A 13,840-nucleotide genomic window follows, 5' to 3' on the forward strand; every position below is an offset into this window, starting at 1 on the left:
GATCCCCAAAAGATTCTACCAGTTGTTGAGTGTTACAGTAAGTTACATTATCCTGTGATCAAAGTGTAAAACTTAACATGGAAGAAAAAAATAGAATTGAAGCTTTGACAGTTTGGTATTAAAGAATAGCTGATTCTAAATGACTAAATAAAAAGAACCAAAATAAAAAAATAAAAATAAAAACTCAACCCATCCAATTTGAAATGAAGTACAAAGCACTGTATCATGCTGAATATAGTTTTCTGTCTCCAGTGCTCTTTGTTGTTGTCATGTCCTTGCGTGATCCAACCTGAATACAGTAAGACTACGATTTGATACGTGCCAGTTTGAAAAAAGTGGTTTCAAAAGTGCTGTTCAGTACTGACAGGATTATTTGCTCTGGCACTGTCATGTACTGTACTTATTTAAACAAGTTGGATGTTTATGTAGCTCATTTTTATAGATCTGTTTTGACACGTTCTTGTTGATTTACCTGTTTTTCCACATTTAATAAAACTCATGTAACCTACTGTATGTGGATGACTTTGTAATATTAAAAGCAGGAGTGGTACAGTATATACAATGCTGTCTGCAAAGTCATTGGACAGGTTGATTTATTGTTTCATTTTATGCCTTGATTATTAATGTATCCCAGATTGATCTGTTGAAACTAGAATGGACTAGGTTTGTTCCCAGCCCCTGAATTTTATCATCAATGTCTCTCTTTAATCAGATTTAACAGTCAAAGAATCCTGTAACAGCATTTGAGTTGTTGCAAATTCTTTCATGAAGAAGGCTTGTCTTTTCTCCTCAATTTTGCTGAAGAAACAACATGAGTAACAAATTCCTAGCTTTTTCCCCCAAGCTGCGCCTACATTTTTACTTCCTTCCAGAATCCTGTTGGAAAATATCACCAGATAGTAACAGGAAGTCATTTTAACACCTGCACATGAGCTGTCAGCCACACTGAGCCCCTCGAAGCTGAGGATGTCTCTAAAATCTCTGTTTTTGATGTCATCTTGGCTGCTCAAAGTGGGAATATTAATCAGAACATGGTTTTCATACTTGGCTAATATAGTTTTCGTGCTAACACTTTTTGCTACAAATGAGTTTTACGTACAGGAGCAAATGTCAAACATAAAACAAGAACAACTTAAGTGTTGTAGTACCATATGCAATCTGATTTCTGTAGGGTTAATTTTAAAGAGCTAGCAGTGAGGCCTGTATCACAGTACTATTTTTAAAGTTCTGTTTCCAGTCAACCTTTTTTTCCTTTAACCATAAGTTCATATGAGAGCACTGTATAAATATCTGTCAGGCAACAGCATCTCCAAATCACATTTCACACTCCAATTTCATCACTGTCTTTTCTTAAAGAACAAAAGCTTTGTGTGTTGTGTTCAATGGGTTGAAAGACAATAAGCCGCAAACTCTTACATTTTTACAGTGAGGTGGCTTCCTATGCTTAGGAAAATGCTGTCTTTGAGGAAAGTAAAAAAAAACAGATTGCAGTCTGTTTCAGTTTGTTCCACTGATAATAATTGGTGATAGTCTAGTCATTGTGCAGATGCATGTTTCAGGTAATTGCAGGTGGAAATCAGTAACTTTCCTGAGATGGAAACAGTACACTTCTGTGGGTGCAGTGGCAGAGGAATCCTACTCTGTTGGGCCCCTGAGCTAGGCCCTTAACCCCAACTGCTCCATGGGGTATAACTGGCTGACCCTGCGCTCTGACCCCAAGCTTTTCTCCCAGTCTGTGTGTCTCATGGAGAGCAAGCTGGGGAATGTGAAATTGTATGTGGCCAATAAAGTGATCTTATCTTATCTAATCTGAGATGATTCAAGTGTTCATCTCTCTTAAGCAGTACACTGAGAAAACTCCTGTTGAGTGAAAAATACTTAAATCAGCAAGTGCTTAGTGTACAGAGATGCATTTAATTTTTGAAAAAGAACAATTCCTAAAATCAAAATCTGTTTTAGGGAAAAGACAATGCCAGTGCTATTGTCATTTGTATAATTTGTATGGACTTTAATTTAGCAGCAATTATAAAGTGAATACTTAACACAAGTGCTCTTATGTTAAAAATCATTCATTCCCATAATTCTTTGTGTTTGTTCCTCCTAGAAGCTAAACCTTATTTGTACCTGTGAATGTAGGAATTGGTTTAATATATCCTTCAAAGTGGTGCAGCATGAACCAATTATTCAATTATTCATACAGCGCTATCAGATAACCTGTCCTTACTACAGTACCTAAATAATGCTTGATTAACATGTGTTGAAACCATGTGGTTGTCTTTGTATTGATTCTCTGTTGTATACACACCAGGATCGCTGGCAATATATGTAATTTATATACGAACCAGAGTATGAAAATAGTGTGTGGTAATTAGCAATTAAGAACACTAACTTGGATTTGTGCTGGCTACCCAACAAGAGAATGTTTTTGGTCACTATCAGCCCAACACTGTATCCAGTAGGAACAAGGGAACAGTAATACTGCTAGTAGTAGCATTATTAGCATTGCATGCTAGTAGTAGTTGTTAATAATAATCAAAAATTAGTTTAACAGGTTGAAGTAGTATTTTGTAGTCTTTTTATTTGGAAGCCAAGCACCACAACAAGGAATTTTCACTAAGCTTTGTTGTATCCAGGTGTCAAATTGCTTTATTGTTTTCTTTTCAATTTTAAATGAGGGTGAGAGCCTCTGAATTAACAATTTACATTTTTAAATAGTTCTGAAAATGTACGTTTCCATTTTCTTTGGATAAAAAGGGATTGTACCATTTTCTTTTGCACATGTAGCATGTTGCACATGTTCTTGATGTACAGCATGCCTGGCATTTTCTTAACTCTCTATTAAGGTCACATTTAAAGTTTTGATGCAGCTGTTAACTTCTCAAGATACTGTATAACCCTCTCCATTTTTGCTGCTTACCTAATTGCTGTGTGTGTCATCTGCATAAATATCATCTGTGTATAATAAGCCCCATAAGATATAAGGGTCGGCAAAAAAAGTATCACTAATCATCAATTGCTTATGTGCAGTGAAAATGGATCCAGATGACATTCCAGACTGAACTCTGTGCAGAAATCTTGAAAATATCCTATGAACATGAGTCTCAGTAAAGGTTATTAAAGTAGTTAAGGTGGGTAGCTGCGTCAGCATGCGTAGGCTGCAAAGGAACAAGTAATAGGTTTATTCCATGCTGAAAAGAGAAGAAAGAAAACACAACGTTTTGGCTGCGGTGCCTTCTTCGGGTGTGAGAAAGACAAGGCAGACAGGAAAGATTAAATAGCACAGGAGAACAAAAGCTGGGAGAGTGGAGGAGGCAGGAGCAGGGGAGAGGCAGAGAGGCCACTCAGGTGGTGCGATGTGGAGAGAGGTAAAGAGAGGTGTGAAGTTGAAACCTGCACGTGAACAGAGAAGATTACAAGAAAACAAGCCTGTCATTGAGAGAAGGGGGAAGGTGTGAACCACGTTTCAGGACTATTTTTGTTTCTGTTGTCTTTTTGCTATGGGAGTTGAGAAACGCTTCTTTGAGAATGCAGATGCAGAGATCAGTTTGATCATGGCCTTCTGAGGTGAAATGAGAAACTATGGGCTTGGAGAAATCTGTAATCTTCACAGCCCTAACATGTTCTCTGGAGCGGTCTCCTAGTCTCCTTCCTGTTTCCCCAACGCAGATAGCTGGGCAATTCCTGCAAGATATACAGTAAATGAGGTTGCTGGAGGTACAAGGTGTCATCTGAGTGATCCGGAATTGTCCTGAGGGCCTTGAATGAGTGTGGTGTTAGATGTGTACTTGCAGGTAATGCAGAGAGTTGTGTTGCAAGGGAAAGCTGCTGGTGTGAATGATTGAGGGCGGTCAAGGGAGCTGTAAATAAGAAGGTTATGCAGATTAAGTGGTCGGCGATATGAGATGATGGGGTGGTCAGAAAAGAGGTTACCGATGGAGGGATCATCCTGTAAGATGGAAAAGTTGTTAATGGTCCTTGGGATAGAAGTGTGTTAGGGTGGAAGGGAAGCACCAAAGGAATGTGGTTGTTAGGCTGAGGGTTCTGGCCTAACAACAATGTTATTGACAGGGCCGTCATCAGAGCCAAAAACAGCCCCCAAACCCAAAGAAAAATGTGGGGTTTTCTCTCTTCTCTTTTCAGTATGGAATAAACCTATTAAAGGTAATTAAAGTTGTACCTCAGTCTTGGGTGGTGGAATTCTATTCTTAATCTTTACTGACATCTCTACTTGTAAAACTGTACTTGTAAAACAATACTAACAGTTGTTCTGGAGAATCAGCAGTAACTACTGAAACATATGAAGTGTGTTTTCCAAGTGTTATACGGTGGAAAAACCTGCAAGAATGCTTCAAGAAGTGATGGAGATTATATGCTTTCACGTCGTTCCTCACCTCCCTCCACATGTACACTAGGGAGCTCCACCTACAGTATAAACCCGGATTAATGAATATGAAGGGTCCTTTCCTCTTTAAAATATTCCTGGAGAGAGTCAGTGCAATGAGGATGCATGTCGGTTAGAGTGAGGAACTGCTTCAGTGTGCAGATTTTTATCTTACTTTGAGACGTGGGATTATCCTCTCCTTGTTCTCATACATACAGTATATAATAATAATAACATCACTTTATTAACCCTTTACAATTTCTTGCATTAGGAATTTGTCTTTTCTCATACCCCAGCTTGCTCTCCATGAGACACACAGACACAGATAGGGAGAGAGAAGCTTGGGGTCCGGGCCCAGGGTCAGCCATTGTACAGCGCCCCTGGAGCAGTTGGGGTTTTCCCATGAAAAAGCCCCACTTTTACTAAGCAGCTTTCACTGTGAAGAACGTTGAGGGCTTGAGGACTTGAACCGTGCTACACCCATTCTGAAATGAGAGACTCCAGCTGCCTGTGACACACTCCATTCCTTCTAGGCAGCATAAGGGCTCAGAGAAAGGGACATGCATATCTCAGCCAGAAACTTGCCTCGGTTACCTTATTACAGTCAAAGCCTGATAAGTGGCACTTGGCAAATTCCAGATTGTAATCAGTTGGTGACATTAACGGGTTCATTAAGCTTGACAAGCTCTGTTAAAATTGGCGTTAATGTATGAAAAGTCAGTGCGACTGTTTATCCCTTTTCAGCATTGGCTTTTCTTCCTCCTCCCTCCTTCCCATTTTATGGCTTGGGAGGTGCACCTGACAGATTAGTGGCTTCTGTTTCCAGGTGCCATGCAAAGCAGACCCATTTTCTGTGTACAGTACTCAGATATTTATAACAGCTAAAATCCACCATTGTGTTTTAGAGACAGTTACAGTATGTGCATTGAGATGCGCCACAGTTTGAAAGCTGGGGCTTGGCACAGTTGGGTAGGATTTGGGATTGAGAAAAGGCTGAGAAACGTGTGATATTGCGGATAGGTGTAGGTTCACAGATTCTTTAAGCAGTGCTGCTGTAAAGAACCAATATTGACTCTTCAGCAAGATGTCACTGTCTCTGGGACTGTAAAAGAGAGGTACCGTCCTCCCTTCATTAGGAGAATGAATACAGGGGAGACCATGCAGTTTTGGAATGGCATCACTGTTGTTAGATTTAGAACCCAGGCAACATCAGTGTTTTAAGACAGGCCAGTCAGATTTAATCATCATTTTATCTTACTACAATTATTTTTCAAAACTGGAGACCAGGCTTTTAATATATTTGAATAATCTGGATATCATGAGATTTTGGACTTTAAAAAGAAAAAGTAAATAAATACAGTATATTTTAAGAAATAATTGAAAATATGTAAACAGTCGTGGCTTTTAAAGTACTGGACAAATGTTTATGTTGTTCTTTGGACCTTTGCACATTTTTTTCTAGTTCCAAAACACACACACTGTATAATGTGACTATTGTATAACATAAGCCTTTTTGATTTGTCTGTGTATGTTAGTGGTTATGAATCAGATTTTTTCCCACATGTCTTTGACCAAAGTCTTTTGGTGGCTCTTAGCAGAAGTATTGCACTTATGTTTTTTTTAGCTCAGTAATTATGTTCAGGCTTATGTTTTCCATATACACATCTGTGCTATAGCATTAACACGGTTTAGTATCTGCCCTGACTGTTTGTCAGAATGTACCGGTGTTTTTAGTTAACAAGGAAGTGTTATTTCAGGAAGATTTTTTCAGGAACTGAGTGGACTTTAACCACTAGATAAACTGTGCCCCAGACATGAGCAGGAAATGTTCCATAATCCTTGGGTCAAGACACAGATAGTGGCTCTGTGAAGTATTTGGTTGTCTCATTTAAATTAATTAAGCTGAGTGGATATAAATTCTAGACACCTTCATTAATATGACAAAAGGTATACTGGACAAAGGGGAGAAACCTTCTCCTTTTCACTTCCTTTCCTGTTTTATTATGTCATTGAAGAAACATAAATAGGTGTGAAAACAGTCGGAATGTAAAAAATAGTCTAATGATTATTGCTGTCAAAATTATATTGATGGCATTCTGGTGCAGGGTGGCAGGTTGGATTCTGACTGGTGGCTGTTGTCCTCTTTCATAGGTAGGTAAATTGATTTAATATGATATAGAATTTAATTAATATGGGTGGACCAGTGGCGCAATGGTGAGCATTGCTGCCTCGTGGCGCTGGAGTTCCAGACCTGGGGGGCTGTCTGCATGGTGTGTACAGTCCCCCGATGTCCACATGGGCTTACTCCATGTACTCCAGTATCTCCCCACAGTCCAAAGTTTTACTGGTAGGCTAATTGGATTCTGGGAAAATTGGCCCTGTTTTTGTGTGTGTCCTGCAATGGACTGGCTTGAAGGTTTTTAATTTGAAAATACAAATAGACGCCACCTTGAAGAAAAGGATAACATCAGTGCTCATTACTAAAACAATTCTACTTGGTTTAAATAAAAAACTGCACACGTTTTAGTATTTATTAAAGTTGGAACATATTATTCTTGGCCCAGTATATTCTGTTTGTGTTGTTTTTGTTTCTATTTTTTCAGACAACCACAAACTTGTGAATTTTAAGGGAAATGTTGACTTCTGTGAGTTTTCTAGCCCAGTGCCAGTCATCATATTCATAGAAGGGTACTACAGAACGGGGCACTTACACAGTGTCCTGTCTCACTGCTCAGTCCCTTCAATAACACAACCATAAAGCTCCCATTTTGTGTTCCTGAGAACATTATCAGAAGCACAGAGAATGCCAAAATTCCTAAAGAAGTATTGCAGTCCTTTTAAAAGTTGCATACGAAGAAAATATTTTTATCCATATGTCAGACTCTGGGTTGTTTAAAGTATGGCGTTTTGTGTCTGCTTCATGTTGAGTCATCACTGTGAGGCTGGAGTTGTTTTTCTCTTGTTTCCGGAAAAAGACAAGAGAGCAGAAAGATGCTGGTGAAATCATCGAAAGGAACCAACCAGATGCTCTGAACTCAGTGACCTTCAGTGTCTGTCTTGAGTCAGGCTGTTACAACAGATCATGGGATTCATAGCAGTTGGACTGAGCTTCTGTTGTGTTTGCGGCATCTGTTCAAATCACTACTTAATTCTGTCAAACATTCAGGACATGTCCGCTTTAATTGTTGCTCTATTAAAATATGTTTTCGTGCAGAAACACCTATACAGTAAAAGAAGGACAACTGGATGATTTTTATTTTAGGACCACTGGCAGTCCTGAGTGAAAAAGGAAAAGACAGGCATGTGGGGGTCAGGAAATTACACTGATTATCCCATGCTGGCAGCAGCTAATTCCCTGCTCACACTGTGAAAGTAATGTGTGATTAATGTCCATTAAAACCATGTGCTTCCCATTCGTTCCACCCAGAATCCTGATTTCAAAAGCAGTGATTACCAAATGGGAACAGTTTTCTTCAAACGCACCTGCTATAAAGTACTGATGTTATTTTCCGTTTCTGTGGACTTTGATTAGTTATTTATGAAGTTCTGAATATAAAATCTAATCACATTTATTGGGAGATAAAAACAAGCATCTTGGCATTTCCTAAAGTTTTGGACTTCACTTACTTCAAGAACTCTGGGGTAGCCCTAGAATCGATTGGTTTGGTGTGTGAACAATGTGAGATAGAGATCTGGTTTTATCACACTTGGCTGGGACAGTGATAATTTGGCCGAAAAGGTGAGGGTATTTTGATACTCAACCCATAAGGACTAGGGCTCAGTAATAATCAGGTTATAAGGACAATGGCATCGTGATAACCAAACCATAAGGACAAAATAGTTGGAAAGTACCAATGACCAGTTTCAAGAGTGATGTTGGGAAGGGATGGGGATTGAAATGTACTGGATAGGGATGTTTGTTGACTGTATTTATGCACACTTAGCTGACAATAAGCATGCCGGCTGTTCCACATTTTGCACAAATAAACTCAGTGCAGACATATGCAATCAAAGCCTAGAACCAAAGTTCTCATTCACGTTACCTTTAGTACTTTTGTGAGTACTAAGGTATACAATACTAAGCATGTGAAATACACAAAATAAAAGAAGGGGTAGGGTGAGTTATTAAATTATCCCCCCTTAAAAATCCATCTCAAAGAACCAAATTAACAAGGTATTCCAAACTACAGTGCTCCACCTCTCATGAAATGTTTCTGTGCTCATTGTTTTTGCCCTCTGTCTTCAAGAGGCCCATCTAAGTTTGTCCACTGAAGGTCAATGATGATTGTTCTGGTATCTTGAGAAAAAAAAACAAGATTAGCTTCAGATTTTTAATGTTTTAGTGAAGTATTAACACAATAAAAATAAAAGACGGTTCTTGCTCGTAAGGAATTTTACTCAAGCTTGTGAATCGTAACATGATGCCCAACCTACAGCGGAATGTCAGCGGAATGGTCACCAGAGAGCAAAAAAAAGTGTAATTCTGATGTCATGACCACAGCTATTCAGTGCATTCCATGCTTATCAGTCAGTGCTGGCGCTGCTATTAAGCTTTATTTTTCGGGGAAGGTAAGATAGGACCTTACCAGTTATGGAGCGGCTTACTGTTACTTTCAGAAAATGAAAAGTATCGATTTAAGATTGGCCCATCCACCCCGTCCTCATTACCCCCTAATATAATATAACCATCTCTGCTGTAGTGCTGGTCTCTTCTGGCAAGCCATGCTACTTGAAAACATTCTGCTTATTGTAGCTGAAGCTAATTATGAGATTGCTGTTCTGAGCATCTATAAATAGCGATCCTCCAAGATATGAAAGTTTTAAGGTATTTTGAACCCTTTTGTCTGTTTAACCTAATTAAGAAATACAGGTAATAACTATTTTAAAATGATAATATATCAAACTTACATTAGGTCACTGAAAGTAACTAAAGATTGCCCTGTAACTTTTCCCCTCCTCTATCTTTGTTTTTTAGAAATATACTATTCTTCCACTATTTCTATTTCCTCCTATAAATTTTTAAGTCTTCCCATTAAATAGAAGGTAATTTCATTGTCTTTATATAATGCCTGAAGCCAATTGCCTAATTAAACCAGAGACGCACAAAGGCATGGAGTCTAGAAGTATTTATTAAGTAGGCTACCATTAATTATGCATGACTTTTATAATGAGTAATATAGAAGAGGGATGGTGATACTATAAGAACAAACCTTGTGACTCTCTTGCTGTAATCTCCCTGGAGTCGTTGGGTCAGGGCGTGGCTAAATGCCTGTGATGAAAGATGTGATGTGTGAAACGTTCTTGATTTATTTCTAATTGTTTTTTTAATGTCAGATGTTTTAAAAACGTATTTAATGTGGTTTAGATTATCTACTGACAGATGCTTTATATGTGTACTCTACACTGTGAACAATTTTAAACAGTTGTACAGTATGTAACATGTGTCTTGTGCAAATACATGCAGCAGAGTGATAAGTGGTGTGGGAATGAAGATGCTTGTACCTCTCTCCCTCTGCTAAAGCCCTGAAGGTGTCAAGTGATAACAGGTGCACCTGACAAAAGGTAGTTGCTTCTTCCAGTAGTTTCAGTGCCTATATAAGTGGGTGGCGACACACCTGCTACCTTAAGGGTATTTCTTAGGTATTTAATGCCACTAGAATTTTTTTTAGTTTCATTGCTTCTCATGAACCCTCACACTTCCTGTGTCTGAAATAATGCAATAATGAAATAAGGTATTCTTACATTCTGGAGAATTTCATATTATTGAAGCAGCTGAGGATGGAAACAGTAACTTGTCATCATAAGAACTAAACACATTCTTAAAAATGTGTGCTAAGAGATGTGGTCTCACCGTAGTGTTTCATTTATTATGATTGGTCATTAGTTTCCAGCAAGATTATACTGTCTGTCAGGCTTAATGAATAATTGAAGAGTGTGTATAGTGAACGTCTACCTCTGATAGAGGTGTTCTGTTTAATTCCAGACAGAGCTCCTGGGGTGATTATGTTTTAATACTTTGCGCTTGTACTGCAAGATATGCCCTCGATTCACCAGACGATGCGGTCTGACTGCACGTTGACTGTATAGTCATCTATGTCCAGCAGATCTGTGCTTCTCAGTATTGACTACGACAGTTCCCTGCTTCACAAATCACAAGTGGAAAAAAGGTGAATTATCTCATTAGGTTGCTCATGTGCAAGTCCCAGTGATACTGCAAGTTAGAAGCAAACATCATTCATCAGCAAAATAGTCCTCACTGTCCACAAAAAACTCTCCTCACTGACCAGTCTTGTGGTATGAAATGTTGGCCCACCGTGAACTTGTGAAATCATTGCATTATAGCAGTTGAGGGTTCTAGCCACGCTGCCTTGATCACTGAGAGTACTGTACTGCCTTTTGAGTCCCTGGAATTTCAAAAAGGAAGGAAATGGTCTGCTGTGAAAGGATTTTTTCCAGGACAGCCTCACAGCTGCAACTTCTCCGGTGCTCTTTTAACGGCTCACATGGATCAATAGCAGATTCATATCCACACACCATATCTTCTCGTTAAACATTTTTCCACTCAGTTTGAATCCAATTTAAAAAAATATAAATATGCCTCTTCTGAAAATAATGTGGTGACACGGGCATGGTTGATTTTGTTCCCCCTTTTTGGCAAGACTGATGTAAAGTTCATACTATATGCTGAAAAATACGAGTCTGCTAAAATAATACTACTGCTGTTTTTTCACTGTATGGCATGATCTGTGCTGTATTTTGTGATGCATCGAATTAAAAGTTCCTTTGCCGTTCAGAACATTTACCCCCCCCAAATACAGTTGATAACCTTCTTCTGCTAAAGTCCGTGCCTTTACATGTTGATGAAAATTCTGTTTAGATTTCAGATGGAGGTTCTCCAAAATAAAAGACATTCTGGAACTAGATTTTCAATGTTTATTTCAGAAATTAAATTATTTGCTCCATCTGTTTTGCATCAGTATTAATGGCATTCCTGACCCCAAGTAATGTCGGAGAGATAGTGCTGTTGCTCCTGTGAACATGTAACACGCAGCAGTGCAATTCTCACTATCAACACACATTCGATTTTGTGAGGAATAAAGACACGTAGATTGGTATGCTGCTTGGGCAGCTGGGTTTATATAAGAGACTTGCTTCATGCTGTGTGATGAATCAGAATGCCTGATGGCTTTGCAGGTATCACTACACCTGTAGACATCTAGTAACCTTGTCCATGTGCATGTGAAGTTATAAATAACAATATGAATTGCTTGAATTAACAATATGAATAAGTTGAGAAAGAAAATACATGAATAATTTTTAAATTACAGTGCTGGAAAATTGTGTATTTCAAATTGTGTATTTTTGATTTCCCATAAAAAGGAAAGGAATTTAAATGTGTAGATATTGATAGCAGTTGTATCAGTGACTTTACAGCAAACGCCCCCCAAATACTTTGCTAATGATACAGTGTATTCCTTCAAATTCACACAGAATGAAAGTAGGATCAGATAATGATGAATATAATTTCTTAAAATTGTGAAAGGAAAGTGTGTCCATTTGTAATTCAGTCGATAATTACTAATTCATATTAATTAGGTTACAGATCGTTTCCATAACTACTACTGCCAGCACCACCAGGATTATTATTGTTATTAGGATAGCAAATAAAGATTTAAGCAGAAAAAGGGCATTCTTGTTCCAGACCCCAATAACTGGCTCATATTAGACTGAATCCGTATACCAAAGTCTTATCTCCCTGCCAAACTGTATTGCATTTCTGAATGAAGGACATAAGAGAGCCTTAGTGGTTAGAAAGAATGAGCACTGCTTTATTTCACTTGCCTGAAGCCATGGGTTTCTGGTCATTTTATTTCTGTGAGATGAATGATTTATCAGTGCAGGGAGAACCTGAATGGATTACATTTTATTGTAAAAAAAAAAGCCCCGGATTCAGTAAAGAAATCTTTCAGTTAGATTATCAGCATTCCCAGATCCCTGCCCTTTCCCTCCCATGTTTTCCACTGATGTGTACAGCTTTGAAGCGACAGTTCTGGGAGGTGGATCTCGGGAGGTGGCACTGTAGTGCAGAGGACTCTTGAGTGGACTTCATGTTCTGTGCTGGAAGCTCTGTGTTCTTTGTGGCACAAATGAGAAAATGTGGAGAAAACAAAGCATGTAAAAGCAAATTAAGAGTCAAAGAGCTAAATGGGATGAAGTTTAAATGGAATGCTCCATGTGAAGAATCTTATTTGCCATTGATTGGCCAATTGGAACATAAAGCAACAAAGGAAAGTCAACACATGAGAGGAGGCCTTTTTGCTCATGTGGTAGTTAGCTGCTAATCGATCTGAGAATCTCATCCAGCCTTTTCTTGAAAGAATTGTTTGACTTCAAAACCATGACTGTATAGCTTTTCCCCCTGTCCAAAAAGCCTTTTTGTGAAGAAGTGACTCCTGTTCTTAGATTAAAATGTACTTCGACGTAGTTTCTGCTGTTTTTTTCTGCTTCTTGTTTCTTTGTTGATACTGAAGTATTTCATTGGAATGACTTTGATTTTCTTCCCTTTTCACAACTGTTAATAAGAATCTTAACCACATTTTTAATTTATTAATGCTAGCTTACACATCAAATCAGAACATGCTTAAACATTGCATCATACTTATTCAGAGCTCTGGAGAACTGGCTCATGGAGACAAATTTAAGTTTTACTAGCATTTCTATTCCAGTTTAGGGTGGAAACAACTTTTATTCTAAAATCTTGGGATGTTCTGATGAGTCTGAAGGGCGGGATGCACCTAGAACCACCTGATCTTTCCTTTGTACAGGCTCCATTGTACTTTTAGAGATGGATGATTTACTCTCTTGTAAAATATGTTGGATTGTGGCTCTCAAGGATTAGGGTTGAAGACCTCTGATTTAGATTATTTGCCTCATATATTGATTTTATTCATTTTATTGTGACGGTGCTGTATGAGGGTGAGCCGATGAACCACCGCTGATCTATGGCGACCCTGACTGCGCTTAAAGCCACTCACTGTGTGAGTGAGTGCGTGACTCTCTGGATAATCAACATCCTTTCAAAAAAGAACAGCAAATTCAGAGGAATAGTTTTAATGTTTTCGGATTGAATAAGGCAAGTTTTCCAGTCCTGGAAAGGTCACGTATATTGACTCTCATTACATGAAATTGTTTGGGAGGAAAAAAACATAAATGGGCTATTTTTAACCCTAAATTTAGTGATGCAGAGACTGCAAATTAAAGGCATTGCTTTTAGTAGCATCATCAGCCCAACCAACAGTTCTCATTCGTTTCTTGGATTGTATTAGATGACATAGTAATTGTTCTAGAATGGTAAGGGGATTGCAAGCATGGACATGCTTTGTACAGTTTTAAAATGTCGCCATTGAATCTGTTTGCTTTTCCAAAGGGAATAGGTGCTTGAAACAGCCTTGCTTTTGG

The 13,840-nt window shown here is 38.5% G+C and overlaps 1 protein-coding gene across 5 annotated transcripts in view; it reads left to right on the forward strand.

Annotated features, from left to right (window-relative positions):
- Positions 1–13,840, forward strand: part of hivep2a (HIVEP zinc finger 2a) — a 111,142-nt gene that overhangs the window by 49,330 nt on the left and 47,972 nt on the right. The window lies entirely within an intron of this gene.

Source organism: Lepisosteus oculatus, chromosome 2 (genome assembly GCF_040954835.1).
Source record: "Lepisosteus oculatus isolate fLepOcu1 chromosome 2, fLepOcu1.hap2, whole genome shotgun sequence".
Classification (NCBI taxonomy): Eukaryota; Metazoa; Chordata; class Actinopteri; order Semionotiformes; family Lepisosteidae; genus Lepisosteus; species Lepisosteus oculatus.